Raw genomic sequence first — 14,818 nt, forward strand, 5'->3', positions numbered from 1 at the left:
CAACCACAGAAGAGGCAGACAACGGAGGGGGTCGGGTGGGGAGAAGGTGGCACCAAAGTTTTATTTTAAAAATTAAAGTGGGGTTCTGCGGTAGCCCAAACACTGCACAAGGCTTTTTAAAGTAGCAGGAGCGCTTGCTCTTCAGCGCTGCAAAGCTCCATTTCTTTGTGTGTGTGTATATAGATATATATGCTTGGGGAAGAACTCAAACGACAAAGAGTCTTTATTTCCGGGAGAAGACTTCAAAATACGTGCTAGAAATGGACAATTTGAGTCCTTTCTTTCTCCGCCGCCCCCCTTCCAACATGCAAAGCTAAAAGAGGAGGGGGGGGGAAAGAGAATTAAAATCAACCACGTGGTAGATCTATGCCTTTAAAAAATATATACAAAAAACCCCACCACACTTTGCCACCTCCAGTTGCATTTATGTTCCTTCACCCTGTTCAGGGGAAGAAGAAAAAAAAAACCCAACAACATCAAGAGGGAAAGATTTTAAGTCTCTCCTAGATGGACGTATCTCAGGGATCAGCTTAGGTGACAAGAAGGCGCATCTTGCGTGCAGGGGAAAACCCGGGTGGCGCTTGGTTTTTTTTTAGCAGGACTTGCCATGGCTGGTAGGAAAAGGCGAGGATGACCCAGCAGAGGGAGAGCCGCGGGCGAGGGGCTTCTCCCAAGGCTGGAGGTTTCTGGAGGCAACCAGGTTGGAAGGACTCTTCCAGGTCTCCCTTTCTCCTCGCCCCGCTCAGGAAGCCTGGGAGCGCCTCAGAAATCATCTCCCAAGAGGACTTTAAGTTTGGAGCCACCTTCTGCTGCTGCTGCTGCTGCCTTCATCTTCACCACCTCCTCCTCCATCTCTGAAGATCTTCCCACCCCCACCTCTCCTGCCCCTTCTCCTCCTCTCCTCCTGCCTTTCCCCCTCTCTCTCTCTCCACACCACCCCCGTTGTTGTTGTTGTTGTTAGAAAGCCTTCTTGCACCCCCTGGTGCTCTTGCGTTTTGTGTGTGGTAGGCAAGGAGATTGTCTTCTCTCTCTCTCTCCCTCTCTCGCTCCCTCTTGGTTGCTCATTATTCAGAGAGAGACACACAGAAGGGTTGAGTGAGAGAGAGAGAGAGACGGATATCTCAGGTCATCTGCAGCTGCAGCAAGCCAGTGAAGGAGAGAGGGAGAGGGGGAGAGAGAGAGGGGAGGGAGAGGAGAGAGAGAGAGAGAGAAAAAAAAAAGCAGGGAAAAAGATGGCGATCCTCCATTGCTGAGACCTGGCAAGGAGCACATGAGAACCTCAGCAAAGAGAGAAAAAGAAAGGAGCAACTTCCACAACAATTGCAAGAAGAAGAAGAAGAGGAGCCAGAGGCAGGAGGAGAAGGGGGAAAGGACCCAGCCGCCGCCGCCACCAACAACCGGGACCTTCCTGTAAGTTCTGGCCTTCGAAGCCCATCTCGGGTCTTGGAGGGGAAAAGAGCAAAGCGAGGTTCTCCTTTTTTGGCTGTCCCACCAAAGCCACCTTGGGGGGGGGGGGGAGCTTGGAGAAGCGAGGAGATCCATTCATTCAGGGCGAGCTGGAGGAATTCGAGCACACAAAACAGAAGGTGGTGGCAGCGGCGGCGGCGGACCCGGTGGTTTTGTTGAGCGAGGAGAGAGAGAGAGGTCTCTCTGTGTCTCCTGTAATGGGGGAGGAGGAGGAGGTGGTGGTGGTGGTTGGAGCTGGTGGGAGGAGGAGGAGGAGGAGGAGGAAGGAAGGCAGTTAATTAATTTTGTGTTGTTGTTGCATTCGAGGCGGCTGTGGGGCGAGAGAGAGAAGTGCGAGGAGCGCCGCCGAGAAGTGTGTTGTGGGGGCACTTGGGGGTTTGGCTGTGTGGGGAAGTGACTGGATCTCCCAGGCGCTGGGAGAAGAGAGAGAGAGAGGCGGCCGGGGGGGGGGGGCGGAGAGGGAAAAAGCTTTGTAGAGCTGCCTCGACCGGTGACCTCTTTCTTTCTTTCCTTCCTTCCTTTTTTCTTTCTTTGCTTTCTCTTTCTCTCTCTTTCTGCGCCTCCTCCTCTCCTTCCAAAATCTGGTCCCTCTCTCTCAGGCAGGTAGACTGGACCTTCTTCTCTCTCCCCCCCCCCCCCAAATTACACACACACACACACACCCCAGGCACACACAACCAAGGCTCTCTCTCCCGCCTTTCCTCAAGTTGAGCTTGGTGGTGAGGGTCCTTCCTTTCTGAAAAGGGTTGCCTTGGAATAGGACAGCGGTGGAAGCTGGAGAGAAGCCATTACAAGACAGTTTTTGCTCTTTGCTTTGAGAAGGGAAGAAAGGGAAAAGAGAGAGAGAAAAGAGAGTGGGGGGTGTTTCAACAGAGAGCCTCACTTCTTGCTCGGTTCCCTGGTGTCCATGGCTTTCCAGGGAATGAGAAGCAGCTGAGCTTTTCCCCCTTTCATTTCCCTCCTCCCCCCCTCTTTCTTTATCTCCTTGTCCTCCATTTGCAAGCTGTCTGCTTTGGTTCCAGTCCAGACTCCAAAACACAAAGCTACTCCTCTTTGGCGCGGGGACACACACACACAATCTCCAGGCGTTTCTCTTCTCCTCTCTTGGAGTCACCCTCTTTCTTCCCTGAGCTTTATAGTTTCTACTTCTGCATGAGGGTGTGTGTGTGTGGAAAGGAAAGGGGAGATCCTGGCTCTGGAGATCTGAAGAGATCTCAGCTTGCAATCCTCTGTTGTGATGAGATTCTCAGCCTTTCTTTTTTCCAACCCAGAGAAAGTTTGCTCCTCTTGGTTTTTTGGGAAGGACCTTCTAGGAAGGGGGGGAAAGGTGGCGAGATACGGGGTTGCTTTCTGCTGATGCTTTTGTGTGCATGCCTGCTTGTCTCATGAAGCTACTTGCATGTCTAAGAGGAAGTGAATAGTTGGACAGAGGGCTGTGATCTGAGTCAGGTAAGCCATGTCATGTTCTCTAGCTCCACCAGAAAATGGAGGAGAGGGAGAGCAAGGGCAGGCTTTTCCAGTAGACAAAGCTGAGATGGGAAGTGCTCATGCAATTATGGATGTTTCTCCATTTTTTTCTGAAGCTTTGTTGGCAAAGCCTGGCTTGACATTTTTTCCTCTCCAGTGAGCAATGTTTTTTGATGTCTCTTCTCTTTCTGACTCCAGGAAATGGACGATTTGAGGAAGTTTCATAGATTCTTTTCATAGATTCTCCAGAGACAGACAGAGAGTGAGAGACCTGTGCTCAAAAGGACATATTTCCCCCCTGCTTCTTTTATAGTTTCATTTTTGAAACCAACCCCTTTTAGATGTAACTTTTGGGTTGAACTTCATGGCCTTCAAGAGGCTGCTTCAGTTGACCAAAGACGTGCTTTATTTTTTGTGTGTGTGGGGAAAATGGAATAGTTAAATATCTGATGAGCCTGGCAGTGTTTTTCTGCAGAATGACATGAAATCAATGTCAATCAAGCAAATTTTGTGTTAGCCTCGCAGTGGACATTCCAATTGATGGTATCTTCTGGAAGTGTTGCAATTTTGGTAAATAATTTGGAGCTGCGTATGTACTTTGATTTTTTATTTTTTATTTAAAAAAATGAATCATGCAATTATGAGTATCTCTGAAATTCCATAAGGCATCTTAAAGGCTCTGTAATTCATGGAGGAATTTCTCTCATTGTCCCCCCCCCTTTCCTAAACCTGACCCTAAACATCAATTATGGAGCTTAGAAATGTTGGAGTTTCATTAGAATTATCATCATGATCCAGCCAAACCTAAGTACATTTAAGTTCCATTGATTTCCATGGAAGAATTACAGTGTGATCCTATACATATCTACATAGAAGTAAGCCCTATTGAGTTCAGTGGAGCTTACACCCAGGTAAGTTGTGTGCAGACTGTAGCAAGCATGCACTTAACTCTTTTCCATTGAAATCAGCGAGATTTTAAAATGCTGACATTTCATGGAACATGAATTCTATTTTTAGATGTAATTATGGAATGCTAATATTTCAACAATATGATGGCAATTCAGAAAAAGATGGTATTTTTCTTCTTCTCACCTTTGTTTCCAGCTTCTAATTAGGAATACTCTAGGGTCATCTAAAGTTGATGAAAAATTAAATCTGCAGAGTCATCAACAGTAGCTCCAGCCAAACACTTTACTGTGCCTCAAAACAATGACCATGAATATTAAGAGAGTAATTAATTCTCTCTTTGAGAAGTTGGTAAGCAGAGGGTGAAATAATGAAAGTGAGGTAGCCAAAATGTTTGAAATGCTGAGAGGAGTTTGGGTTTCCATAGTAAAACTGCAAAAGCAAACTTAAGTGATAGAAATGTAGATATATGTGTGTATGTCACAGATAGCTACAAGTCACCATAAGATAAGGAAACTCCCACCTTGAATTATATGCAATCAACAAAATTGTAATTTCTGAAAATGTTAAATTTTAGATGATAGACCTTGGTGGTTTTATCTATGTTATCTACGTTACTGATAAAACACTAGCCCTATTTTAAAAAAATCATGGGGAATATTTGATTTTACTACTTAACTTTTGATTGTGGTTGTACATTTCTTTCCTCAAACTTCTGAGTTCTTTCTAGCTGGTGAACAAAGCACAATGTTTCAGTGCGAGACATTCATTGCATACTCTTTAATGATGTTGTGGTAGGCCCATTCCATTGCTTGCTCATGCCATTTTTCATTTGTTTTGGTAGACACGGCTATTGTTTTCTTTGCTTGATGAATCTGTTCATATGCACAATATCTGTTCATAAGAACTTGGTTTACCTGATTGAGAGTTATGGATAGTTTCTCTCTGATATATGAAGGTAAAGATAGCACAGGCAGAATTAAATATACAGGGCAATTGGTAGAGTTAGGGTAAATGGTCTTTTGCAAGAGACCTGTTTTAAACTCAGCTTGAAGATGGTTTCATCATCAGTGGTTGGTGACGGGTGTTGCAAAACAAACAAACAAACAAAGGCCCAAGATTCTTCTTGCTAATAAAAACACTTTGACTAGGACAGCTTCCATCAAAAGCTGTGCTTTGCATTAACACCGCAATCATACTTCTTGCTCAGAAAATAGAAAAGAGTTTTTAAGAGCTATTTTGCACATATGTGTCTCAGTACTTGATGAAACAAAATAAAAAAATTCCTTCCAGTACCACCTTAGAGACCAACTAAGTTTCTTACTGGTATGAGCTTTCGTGTGCATGCACACTTCTTCAGATACTTGATGGTCCCTCTTGACTTGCATGGAATATGTGAACTGCAATCCATTGTGCTTGAGATGGTGTCAGCTGATCTGGTGTTGGAGCTTACTTTGAGACTCTTTGAGAAAATTACTCATGCACCCATAACATACTGGCTGCTTATCTACTTGTTTCTTCAGTGAGTTAATTTTATTTTCGGATTCCTTTCTCTTTTGGGCTTGTAGTTGAGTTTGTCTTGAGGAGATGAGGGGGAGGGAGAGAAGTAGTTTATCGCCCTTTCCCGTGGAAATCGGAGATATCATTCAGTTGTTATCCTATGCATGAATGTTCCACAAGGTGAAGAATTTGCCATGTTCATAATGAGATGATGAACACAGAAACTAGTGGAAGAAAATGTAGGTCTTTTGAAGATTTAGCTTGATATTCAATGATCAACGTCAACAGTAGTCAAAAGCTCCTCAGATTTGCTTTTCTTTTTAATTCTGCATGCTTTGGGGGTCCTTGGTGACCCAAAGGGATGTAAAAATTGGAGAACTTTCTCCTACAACCTGTGATATTTCACACTTCACGTATTCTCCTACAATACCAGGTATATCACTCAATGTTTTCTCAAAACCTGGCTTGTAGCTGAGATTGTTTGTAATTTAAGTGTTTCATTAAAATGGGAGGTCAGCAAAAGTGAGTTCAAGGTAAGGGATGTCTAAATGACCCCTAAAGTGATTTTTTAAAAAACACTAATTTGGTGTTGATGTAGCTGTTAAGGAGGTGTTAAACATTTGTTGTTGTTTGTTCAGATCCTTGGGTGGATTTTGAATTGCAGGAAAAATATATGAGTGTCAATTAGAGTTCAAAGGAACTATCGCTGCTGAATCTAGATGTCATCCTTGATAGGAATCTTCCATCTCTTTTGTAGGAAATGTATACCGTACTTCTTTGTGCTTCCTGCATTTTCTCTGTACTATAAGCCATAATCCTTAATATGATTTCATATTTCTATTTTATATTGCAAAATACCATTTATTTATTTATTTTTAAAAAACCCTAAATGGTGACCTAAATGTGACCCCGATATATGATTAGTGGGGTGGTTTTTAGGAACTTAGGGGGGGGGGTGAAAATGAAATAACTGTATCACAGTTATACAGGGAGACAAGTTGTGTTCCAATATCAGTTGGCCAGATGGAATTTTATGGTGACAATTAATGGTAGAAAGAAATACGCATTTCATGAAAATAATTTTATTGCTAGAAAGGAAGTACTGAAGTCTTATAATAATCCAAATCTAAGTTTTGAGGAAGGCTAGTCAAAGAGAATATTCTTGAAATATATATTCTTGGGTGTGGGAATAGAGGAGTTAAGCTAAAAGCAACTTCTGCAATGTTTCTATGGATTATATTCAATATTACACACTTAGAATTGCACCAGATTTAAGACTCTACTAATCTTCCCTGTAATGTAGCTAATTTCTCCAGTGAAGCTGAAGAACATAGGTCTGTCATTAAAACTGAGAGAAAACACAAAGAGAATGAAATTTGTGGGTATTGATGAATGTCTATGTAAAGCACAGCTACCATATTTTCTAGGGAATGGTATTTTTGGGGAGGTCCTCTGTCACTTCCCAGTTGGAGCGCAAGCTGCCTCCGGGAATCCTGGCGCATCCTTATTCCATCCCTGGAAAAATGTCACTGCCATTATATTGGCAGAATGTTGTGTGTATGAGAATCAATGCTTTTAAGGGCCCTGCTAGAGGCACAGGTTAGTGCATGCGTGCAACAGGATGGCTTAATGTTTCAACACCCAGGGCAGCCCCTCTTGTTGCATTAAGTTGGGGCATTGCTTAGACCAGTGATGGCCAAACTTGGCCCTCCAGCTGTTTTGGGACTACAATTCCCATCATCCCTGGCCACTGGTCCTGTTAGCTAGGGATGATGGGAGTTGTAGTCCAAAAACAGCTGGAGGTCCAAGATTGGCCACCACTGGCTTAGGCGAACTAAAGAAACCCTTTTATTCTTGCAATGAGTAATTATGGAGTCATCGCAACAGTGTACTAGTTGATGAATAGACTAGTTCACGGAGGCTATTTTTTAATACGAGTAAAAGAAAGTTCACGCGGCACACCAGTGTTGCAACAGGCACTTAAAAAAAAGGTATTTGTCACTTACTGAACCCCAAAATATTCGGCACAGCCAGTACTTACCGTAAATATCCGAACCATGGGTGGATATTACTTAATTTATTTATAAATGTATAATCCCCACTTCCATAAGAAATACAGTAAGGTGGAATACAGAATGCTACCTTGAATGTTGAAGCTCATGATAGCACCCATGAAGTCTTTGGCTACGACAAATACAGGAGCCACAAGCATAGGTGACTGAAGATTTAGGCAAGTTTATAGACCATAGATCCATGAACGGCTATTTTTATAATGGTATATTTTATTGTTGTGACCCGCCTTGGGACCTTGTAGTAAAGTATGGATAAGAAATTAATTAACTAAGTTAACCTTATCCATAGCAGAAGGGGAGACACTCTGATTATCAGGTGCAGGGTAAGATATGGGGAAGGAAGTTTCTGCATGGGTTCCCAGTATACAGTATGCCTGGATACTATTGGGAACAGACAGATGTGCTCCTTGAGGCTATGATCTGATCGAGGAAGGCAATTCTTAGGTTTTGTTTGTTTGTTGCATTAACACTTTTGATCTTTCCTCCTTTCAGACTTGCACTTTTCGGATAAGCATCTCTCTTTCTTCTTTTTATAACCAGGAAAAGAATATGCAATTCTGGGTGAAGATGTTGGGGTGAAAGTGTCTGTAGAGCAGGCTTATGCCTTTTCTGTCCATGTTTTTTTTTTTTAACATATAAAAAAATATTTACAGCAGTGATAATAAATTCTTGAATGTAAAGGTGATAGCTTCTGCTGGGAGAGATACAGTTAACATTGTAATAGATGAACTTCACTATGGCAGTATTCCAGATGAGTTGACTGTTGAAAATAAAATGTTCCAGAAGAACTGGGAGAACAGGAAAGAAGCTAAAATAGCATGGTTTGTATGCCAGTGCTGAGAGAAGAAAGAGGAGGGGGAAGGCACAGAGAAGATAATTATCTTAAGTTAAACTATCTTCTTGGTTGAAGGGAACAGAATTTCAGAGATGCATCTGAATTATTTCTTGACTTCATCTGTTGGTGTCATCTTCGAAGCATTCTTCTGCTCCCTTTTTTTCCTTCAAGAGAGTACGGAATTAGGAAATGGTAGAACTTTGTGACAATTGATGTAGCACTATGACAAATAGCCTTTAAAAATTGCATTGCGTGCTCTTAATCTGAAAATGGAAAAATGGTGGGCCAAGGCGCCTGGATGTTTACAGTTTCAGTTGGATCTATGCAGGATGAACTGGTAATAAACTTGATAGATTGGAAGACCAGTCATTATGTCAAAGGCTAGTCAAGTGGTTAGAGCATTGTTATTTTTTAAATAATAGCAAAGGACAGGATTTGGCTAATTACATAATGGCTCCTTACTGAAAGACTAGTAGTTTTATAGAGCACCGTGCCTGTTCACATCAAGGGCTCTCCAGTCCACAGCAAGTGGAGTGGACTGGCTGGTGGACTTGACTCTTGGGCACTTGCTCGTTGTTCCTGTTTTAATTAGAAGCATAGAATTTTAGAGTTGGAAGGGACCCTGAGGATCATCTAGTCCAACCCCCTGCAATGCTGTGCCATACGGGGATCGAACTGGCAACCTTGGAGTCTTCAGCCACAATGCTCAACACTTTTTGCTATCTCATTAAGAAGAAGTAGAGGGACGCGGGTGGCACTGAGGTCTAAACTACTGAGCCTAGGGCTTGTCAATTGGAAGGTTGGCGGTTCGAATCCCCGCGACGGGGTGAGCCCCCATTGCTCGGTCCCAGCTCCTGCCAACCTAGCAGTTCAAAAGCACATCAAAGTGCAAGTAGATAAATAGGTACTCCTCCGGCGGGAAGGTAAACGGCGTTTCCGTGTGCTGCTCTGGTTTCACCAGAAGTGGCTTAGTCATGCTGGCCACATGACCTGGAAAAACTGTCTGCGGACAAATGCCGGCTTCCTCGGCCAGGAAAGTGAGATGAGCACAGCAACCCTAGAGTCGTTCTCAACTTGACTTAACTGTCAGGGGTCCTTTACCTTTACCTTTAAGAAGAAGTAGACCACATGGTGTAACCAGTTTAAGAGAGAGCAGAACATTCTTGTGGGTGGTGGTACAGTGGTACCTCGGGTTAAGTACTTAATTCGTTCCGGAGGTCCGTTCTTAACCTGAAACTGTTCTTAACCTGAAGCACCACTTTAGCTAATGGGTCCTCCTGCTGCTGCCACGCCGCCAGAGCACAATTTCTGTTCTCATCCTGAAGCAAAGTTCTTAACCTGAAGCACTATTTCTGGGTTAGTGGAGTCTGTAATCTGAAGCGTATGTAACCTGAGGTACCACTGTAGTTGGAAAGTTGCATTGAGTGCAGAGAGAGAGATAGTCAAGAGTCCTGCAACACTTTGGAATCAAGGGGGCTTTTCATTCTTGCCATTGCTATCAGATGACTCCATGATGCAGTTACCGCTTACGCAACGAAGTTCTTGACACTGTAGAATATTCTACAGATAAAAAGTAACAGTGGTTAATTCTGACTGGTTAGTTCTGTCATCTCAACCTGGCTAGCCCTGAGGATTATTTAGGTTGCATTAAGTGTATACTTTACTCACCTCCCCAAATCATGATCACTGGATAGTAAAACTCTGAACTGCATGACCCTAGTCGGGTGAAAGTGGCTTGTGACCAAGTCTTGTTGGAATCTACGACACAATTAAGTCAAAAGTGACCAGCAAGTCTTACTATACTTGATGGGACTTAAAGTAATAATTATTTTTAGCCAGATCGTGGCCTGAATGTAGGACCAAATACAAGAACAGCACTCATCTTTTTCTTTCGTTAGCCACCTTTTGTTCTTGAGGAGAAAATCAGTTGGAATGTTGCTCAGTAACAAAAGGTATTCAGGTGAGGAAGAATTGCATGACCTCAGGAAATACATGGTGTAATACCAGTGATAAATTGGGTGTGTACCCCTTCACACTGGTGATGTGAGCAGCTTTGCTTTTAGTTGTGTAGTATTGCCTTTCCCATAAAGTGAGTGGCTGGCATGCTTTTTGGGTCCTTTCAGTGCTAGCTTAGCCATGAGGAGCTCCTTCTGCATGGCCAGAGTAATGTTGAATTAACTCAAGCACTTGGCTTAGGACTATGTGGTGCCAACCATGGAATATGCTGATTGGGAATGCTGATTTTCTTGAAATGACACAGTTGGCCCTTGCTAGCATGAGTCCTGCTTAAGTAGAGTAATAGTGAAAGGGTTTGGTTTCTCTCTGCTTGGGTAGGATTGCATAGACTCAACCTTAGAGGTGAGGTTTTGGGAGCAAGTTGCATTCAGTGGTCTTGTAGACCTTCTCAATTTTCCCTCCAGCAATTCCATTCACTGCAGTAATCGTAGCAACTATCAGTAACTTTGGAGTTGTTTGGCTGGGTGTATGTACATGCCAAAGGTATGTACATTGTACATATTATATAAAGTATATTGCCAGTATTATAACAAATCCTAAAAATAGTCTTCAAAAAAATGTCTGGCATATCTGTTTAAAGCCTACATGCTCTGTATATATGGCTCCAGGTGGTCTTCCTTCCAGGGAGTACTCAAAATCACTTCACCTTAGCTTCAGCAGTTGCATTTTGCCAGGTGCTGCCAAATTTTTATCTGGTATTTATTGGCAAAAATGAACCATTCTGCTTCTACTGACTTTGCTTTTCCTCTGGTTAACCAACCCAACCTTGCTTTGAGATGTGTGTGGGTACGTGACTGAAGAAATAGTTGAAAGCACAGATTGTGTTGCACGAAAGGTTTTTATTAAATGATCTGGTGAGTTCTGATGTCCCAAGTTGGTCATCGGTGGAAAGAACAGAAAAACCTCTGGAGGAAGTCATAAATGTTCTGAAAAGCGACATTGTTTTGTGCTGGCATGTACAAGTGATTAGCAAAGGAACAAAGCTATTGTTTTTGATTAGGGGGAAGTCAAATGCATTGCTGCCGATACAATATTCACTGACAAGGTATGGTGAGGTAATTTATTTATTTTTACTGGGAGTTAAACTTGTGCAGACTGGGTAAACAGTGAATTGTTTTAAGCATTTAGTTAATTCTATGCAGCTTCACCAGTGAGTGTTCGGTAGAATTGCCTCCTGAGAGTAATGACTGTGGAGGCACTGCAAGCATTGGCATATCTTGACAGCTATCATAAAGATGTTTGCATTTGTATTTTGCCCCGTTACTCAGAGTGATTCACATACACCAGCTCAACAATTCCTACAGCAGCCTTGTAATGTACCTTAGTATTATTACCTCCACATTGTAATGGGGCTTTGGAAGGAAGGGTGAGAGGCAAGTTGCCATTTAAGGCCATCTGGGAAGTTAATGGCTGAGATGAGATTTGAACCACAGATTTCCTAATTCACAGCTCCCGTGAGCCAGCCATCACAAGGTATGGAGGTGAAATGGACAGCATTAGCCAAAGACAGTGGTGTCCAAACTTTTTTCAAAGAGGGCCAGATTTGATGAAGTGAAGGGCTGTGAGTGAGGGCCGACCAAAGTTGTTGACCTTTTCTAAGGTTGAAGTTGGTGAGCTTTTTTATGATTTTACCCCAAAGTTGGTGAGCATTTTTTAGGACTGAAGTTTTTGAGCTTTTTAAAGAGTTGGAGTTGTTTAGCTTTTTTTATTTAAGGATTTTACCCCAGGAAATAAACTGCCACAGGGGCCGGATTAGGCCCCAAAAGGGACTTTGGACATTCCTGGACAAAGAAGACTTGTTTCCTTAAATAATGCTAAGTCCTTTTAGATAGCTTGGTTGGTTAGAGCATCATGCTCATAATGTCAAGATTGCAGGCTCAATGTATGGGACAGCTGCGTATTCCAGCATTGTGGGGGGTTGGCCTAGATCAGAGGTTTTCAACCTTGTTGAGTCCATGGCTCCCTTGATCAACTGCATTCTTTCTCCAGCACCCCTGTGGGGCTCAGGAGCCCAGTTATGTCACCCCTTGCCTGCAGAGCTGGCAGCCTCTCACCCTTTTTTGAACACCCTCACTTGTGGAGTGTTCCCTCAGCCTCCTCTCCTCTCCCCTCTCCCTGGGAGTCCTCTGGGTAGCTGCTGCCGCCCCTGATTTCTGAGCTGCCCCCTCTGCCCCAAAGAGAGGTGCCTCTCAGAGGCAAAATTGACCTGCAGAGCTTATAGCCAGGGCTGCTGCATTAAACAGCCTTTGGGAGGCAGAGATGTGAGAGGGCATCAGAAGAGGGAGGTAAGGAAGGAGGGAAAGAGGCCAGTGTTGACCTTCATTCAAGGCACCCCAGGGTGCCTCAGCACACTGGTTGAAAACCAGTGCGCGACATAGGGCAAAGTTAAGGAATTTGGACTGTTTCCTTTTGCACACTGGTTGAAAACCACTGGACTAGATGATCCTCCAGGTTCCTTCAAACTCTACAATTCTATGAACCTATATGTGCTTTAAATCATTCTTTGCAGGTTATGAGGGCTTTGTTGTTTTTTAAATATGGTTTACACTGGCCTGTAGGACTCCTGACTTGAATATTTGAAGGATGGTTGCTATATACTCCACCCTGTTGAGCCTTTTGTCTATTCCTCTCTCCTTACTACTTTACATTGCAGTTAATTACTTAGTAATTATCAAGGGAAAGGAATGACCCGTGGCACAACATTCTTGTGAAACCATCTGACATCTCGTAAAGCCTTCTGACACCCGAAGCATCTAAAGCTGTCTAGGAAATTAAGATATGTGATGTTAAAACCACCCCGTGGCTCATATTAATGGAATGCGTTGGAAAGAGCCTAAAAAGTGGAAGCTCAGCTGATGTCACCACAGCAGGGTTGGCTTTCAAAGGATGCAAGGATCACTGTCAGGAAAAGGAAACAGGAGACACACAGAAGCGGAAAGCAGGCAGAGCTGTTGAGCAAGCACAAAAGTAGGTTAAGACATTCCATAAGCAATGTGTAGTGGAAACTCTCTGCTAACAGAAGTATCTGCGCTGAGGAAGGAGAAGCAGAGTAGGTAATGATGGGGCACGCTAAAAAGAAGACCGTCTTTTACGAAGCTTTTTTTCTATAGAAAGACGCACGCAGCCCCAAAGGCAGTAGACTTCAGAAGAAACACCCACCTTCCACTCCATTCAGTAGACTTCAGATGACAAAGCGTGAGGGAAGGGTTTTCTTCCTGCTTTGGCTTTCTTTTGGTCAACAAGTACTAAAAATGGAAAGCGATGTCATTTGTGAACACTGTCTGGTTCCATGATATTTTGGACAGGTGGCTGAAGAAGAGAAAAACAGCCCCATCAGCAAGGGTGGGGGGAGAGATTCAAACTATAACTGAGGGCTGAAGGTTATGGGAGAAGCTAAAATGTGAATTTAAGCCTCACGTTGTTATACTGTGTCATAACTGGTTATGTTTTCAATTGAAAATAAAACTTCCCAGGACTATTCCCTCTTATCTAGGAACGTTGACAAAAATGGAAGCACTAGTTGGTAAAGAGGATTTTCAAGTTTTAATGCAATTGATCCCTGGTCAGCAAATCCCCCTCCTCGCTCCAGAGGACCCCTTTCTCAAGGATCTGGAGAGTGCAAAATGGCCTTCTGCTCAGTTCCATGGCTATGGATGCTGTTCATTTGCCTCTGAGTTTGGCATTGGAGGGGCCACCATTCAGAACGCTGGTTCTGTCTAGTGACCCTGAGGAGTGTGTGCATTCACACACACACACACACACACACACACACACACGGGTCTGAAGGCTTCAGTTGCAATGATAGCATGGGATGCCACCCACAGGATGTACCACTGGAGGAAGAGGAGAGGTGATTTTTGCTGACTCGCTCTGCAGCCGTCCTCCCTACAGCCCCTGTGGTCCCCAAAGAGCTACTCTGGAGGATCAGAGGACATAGGAACATAGGAAGCAGCCTTATTCTGAGTCAGACCATTGGTCCATCTGGTCTACACTGGTGGACTGGTGAATTTTGCCTCCCCACCAACTTCCTCCAGTGATGATGATGCTCAGGATCTCTGACTTTTCTGGATAGCTCAGTTGGTTAGAGCATGGTGTTGATAATGCCATGGTGGCAGTTTCATTCCCCATATGGGACGGCTGCATATTCCTGCATTGGAGGGGGTTGGATTGGGTGACCCTTAGGGTCGCTTCCAACTCTACAGTTCTATGATTCTGTGAAGAGAAGGAACCCTTCTGTTTGCGGAAGAGCAAGTCTGGATCCAAGCCCGGTACTTTAGCATATAGCTTCTCTCAGGAGGTTAAATGTCTTTGCTCTATGCATAAAAAAACAATGTAGACATGCAGACAAAGCACTCCATACTTCGATCTCCTCCCATCGAGATTTCCATCCCAAGTGTTTTAAATACAGAAACTCATAACCAGTTTGGTGAAAATTGGTGCAATCAATCAGGTTATCTTTACCTACTGTGTAGTAATTTGTGAAATAATGTCTTGTGCCTCTTCTTGGAAAAATATGTAGTCTTGTGGTCACATATTCTTGGTTGTGGAGATAATG

At 43.5% G+C, this 14,818-nt stretch overlaps 1 protein-coding gene across 9 annotated transcripts in view; it reads left to right on the forward strand.

Moving 5' to 3' along the window:
- Positions 1 to 500: 500 nt before the first annotated feature.
- The window catches only part of ZNF462 (zinc finger protein 462), a 138,846-nt gene continuing 124,528 nt past the window's right edge, over positions 501 to 14,818 (forward strand). For 2 of the 9 annotated variants that reach the window (XR_008328259.1, XM_053371742.1), the window contains exon 1: positions 501 to 1,410. The gene's annotated coding sequence lies outside the window, so the exon portion shown is untranslated. Of the gene's footprint in view, positions 1,411 to 1,797; positions 1,820 to 3,132; positions 3,505 to 14,818 lie in introns of those variants that run through there. The other 7 variants (XM_053371736.1, XM_053371741.1, XM_053371738.1 and 4 more) reach the window with 7 other exon arrangements.

The sequence above is a fragment of the Podarcis raffonei genome, chromosome 17 (genome assembly GCF_027172205.1).
Source record: "Podarcis raffonei isolate rPodRaf1 chromosome 17, rPodRaf1.pri, whole genome shotgun sequence".
Taxonomy (NCBI): domain Eukaryota; kingdom Metazoa; phylum Chordata; class Lepidosauria; order Squamata; family Lacertidae; genus Podarcis; species Podarcis raffonei.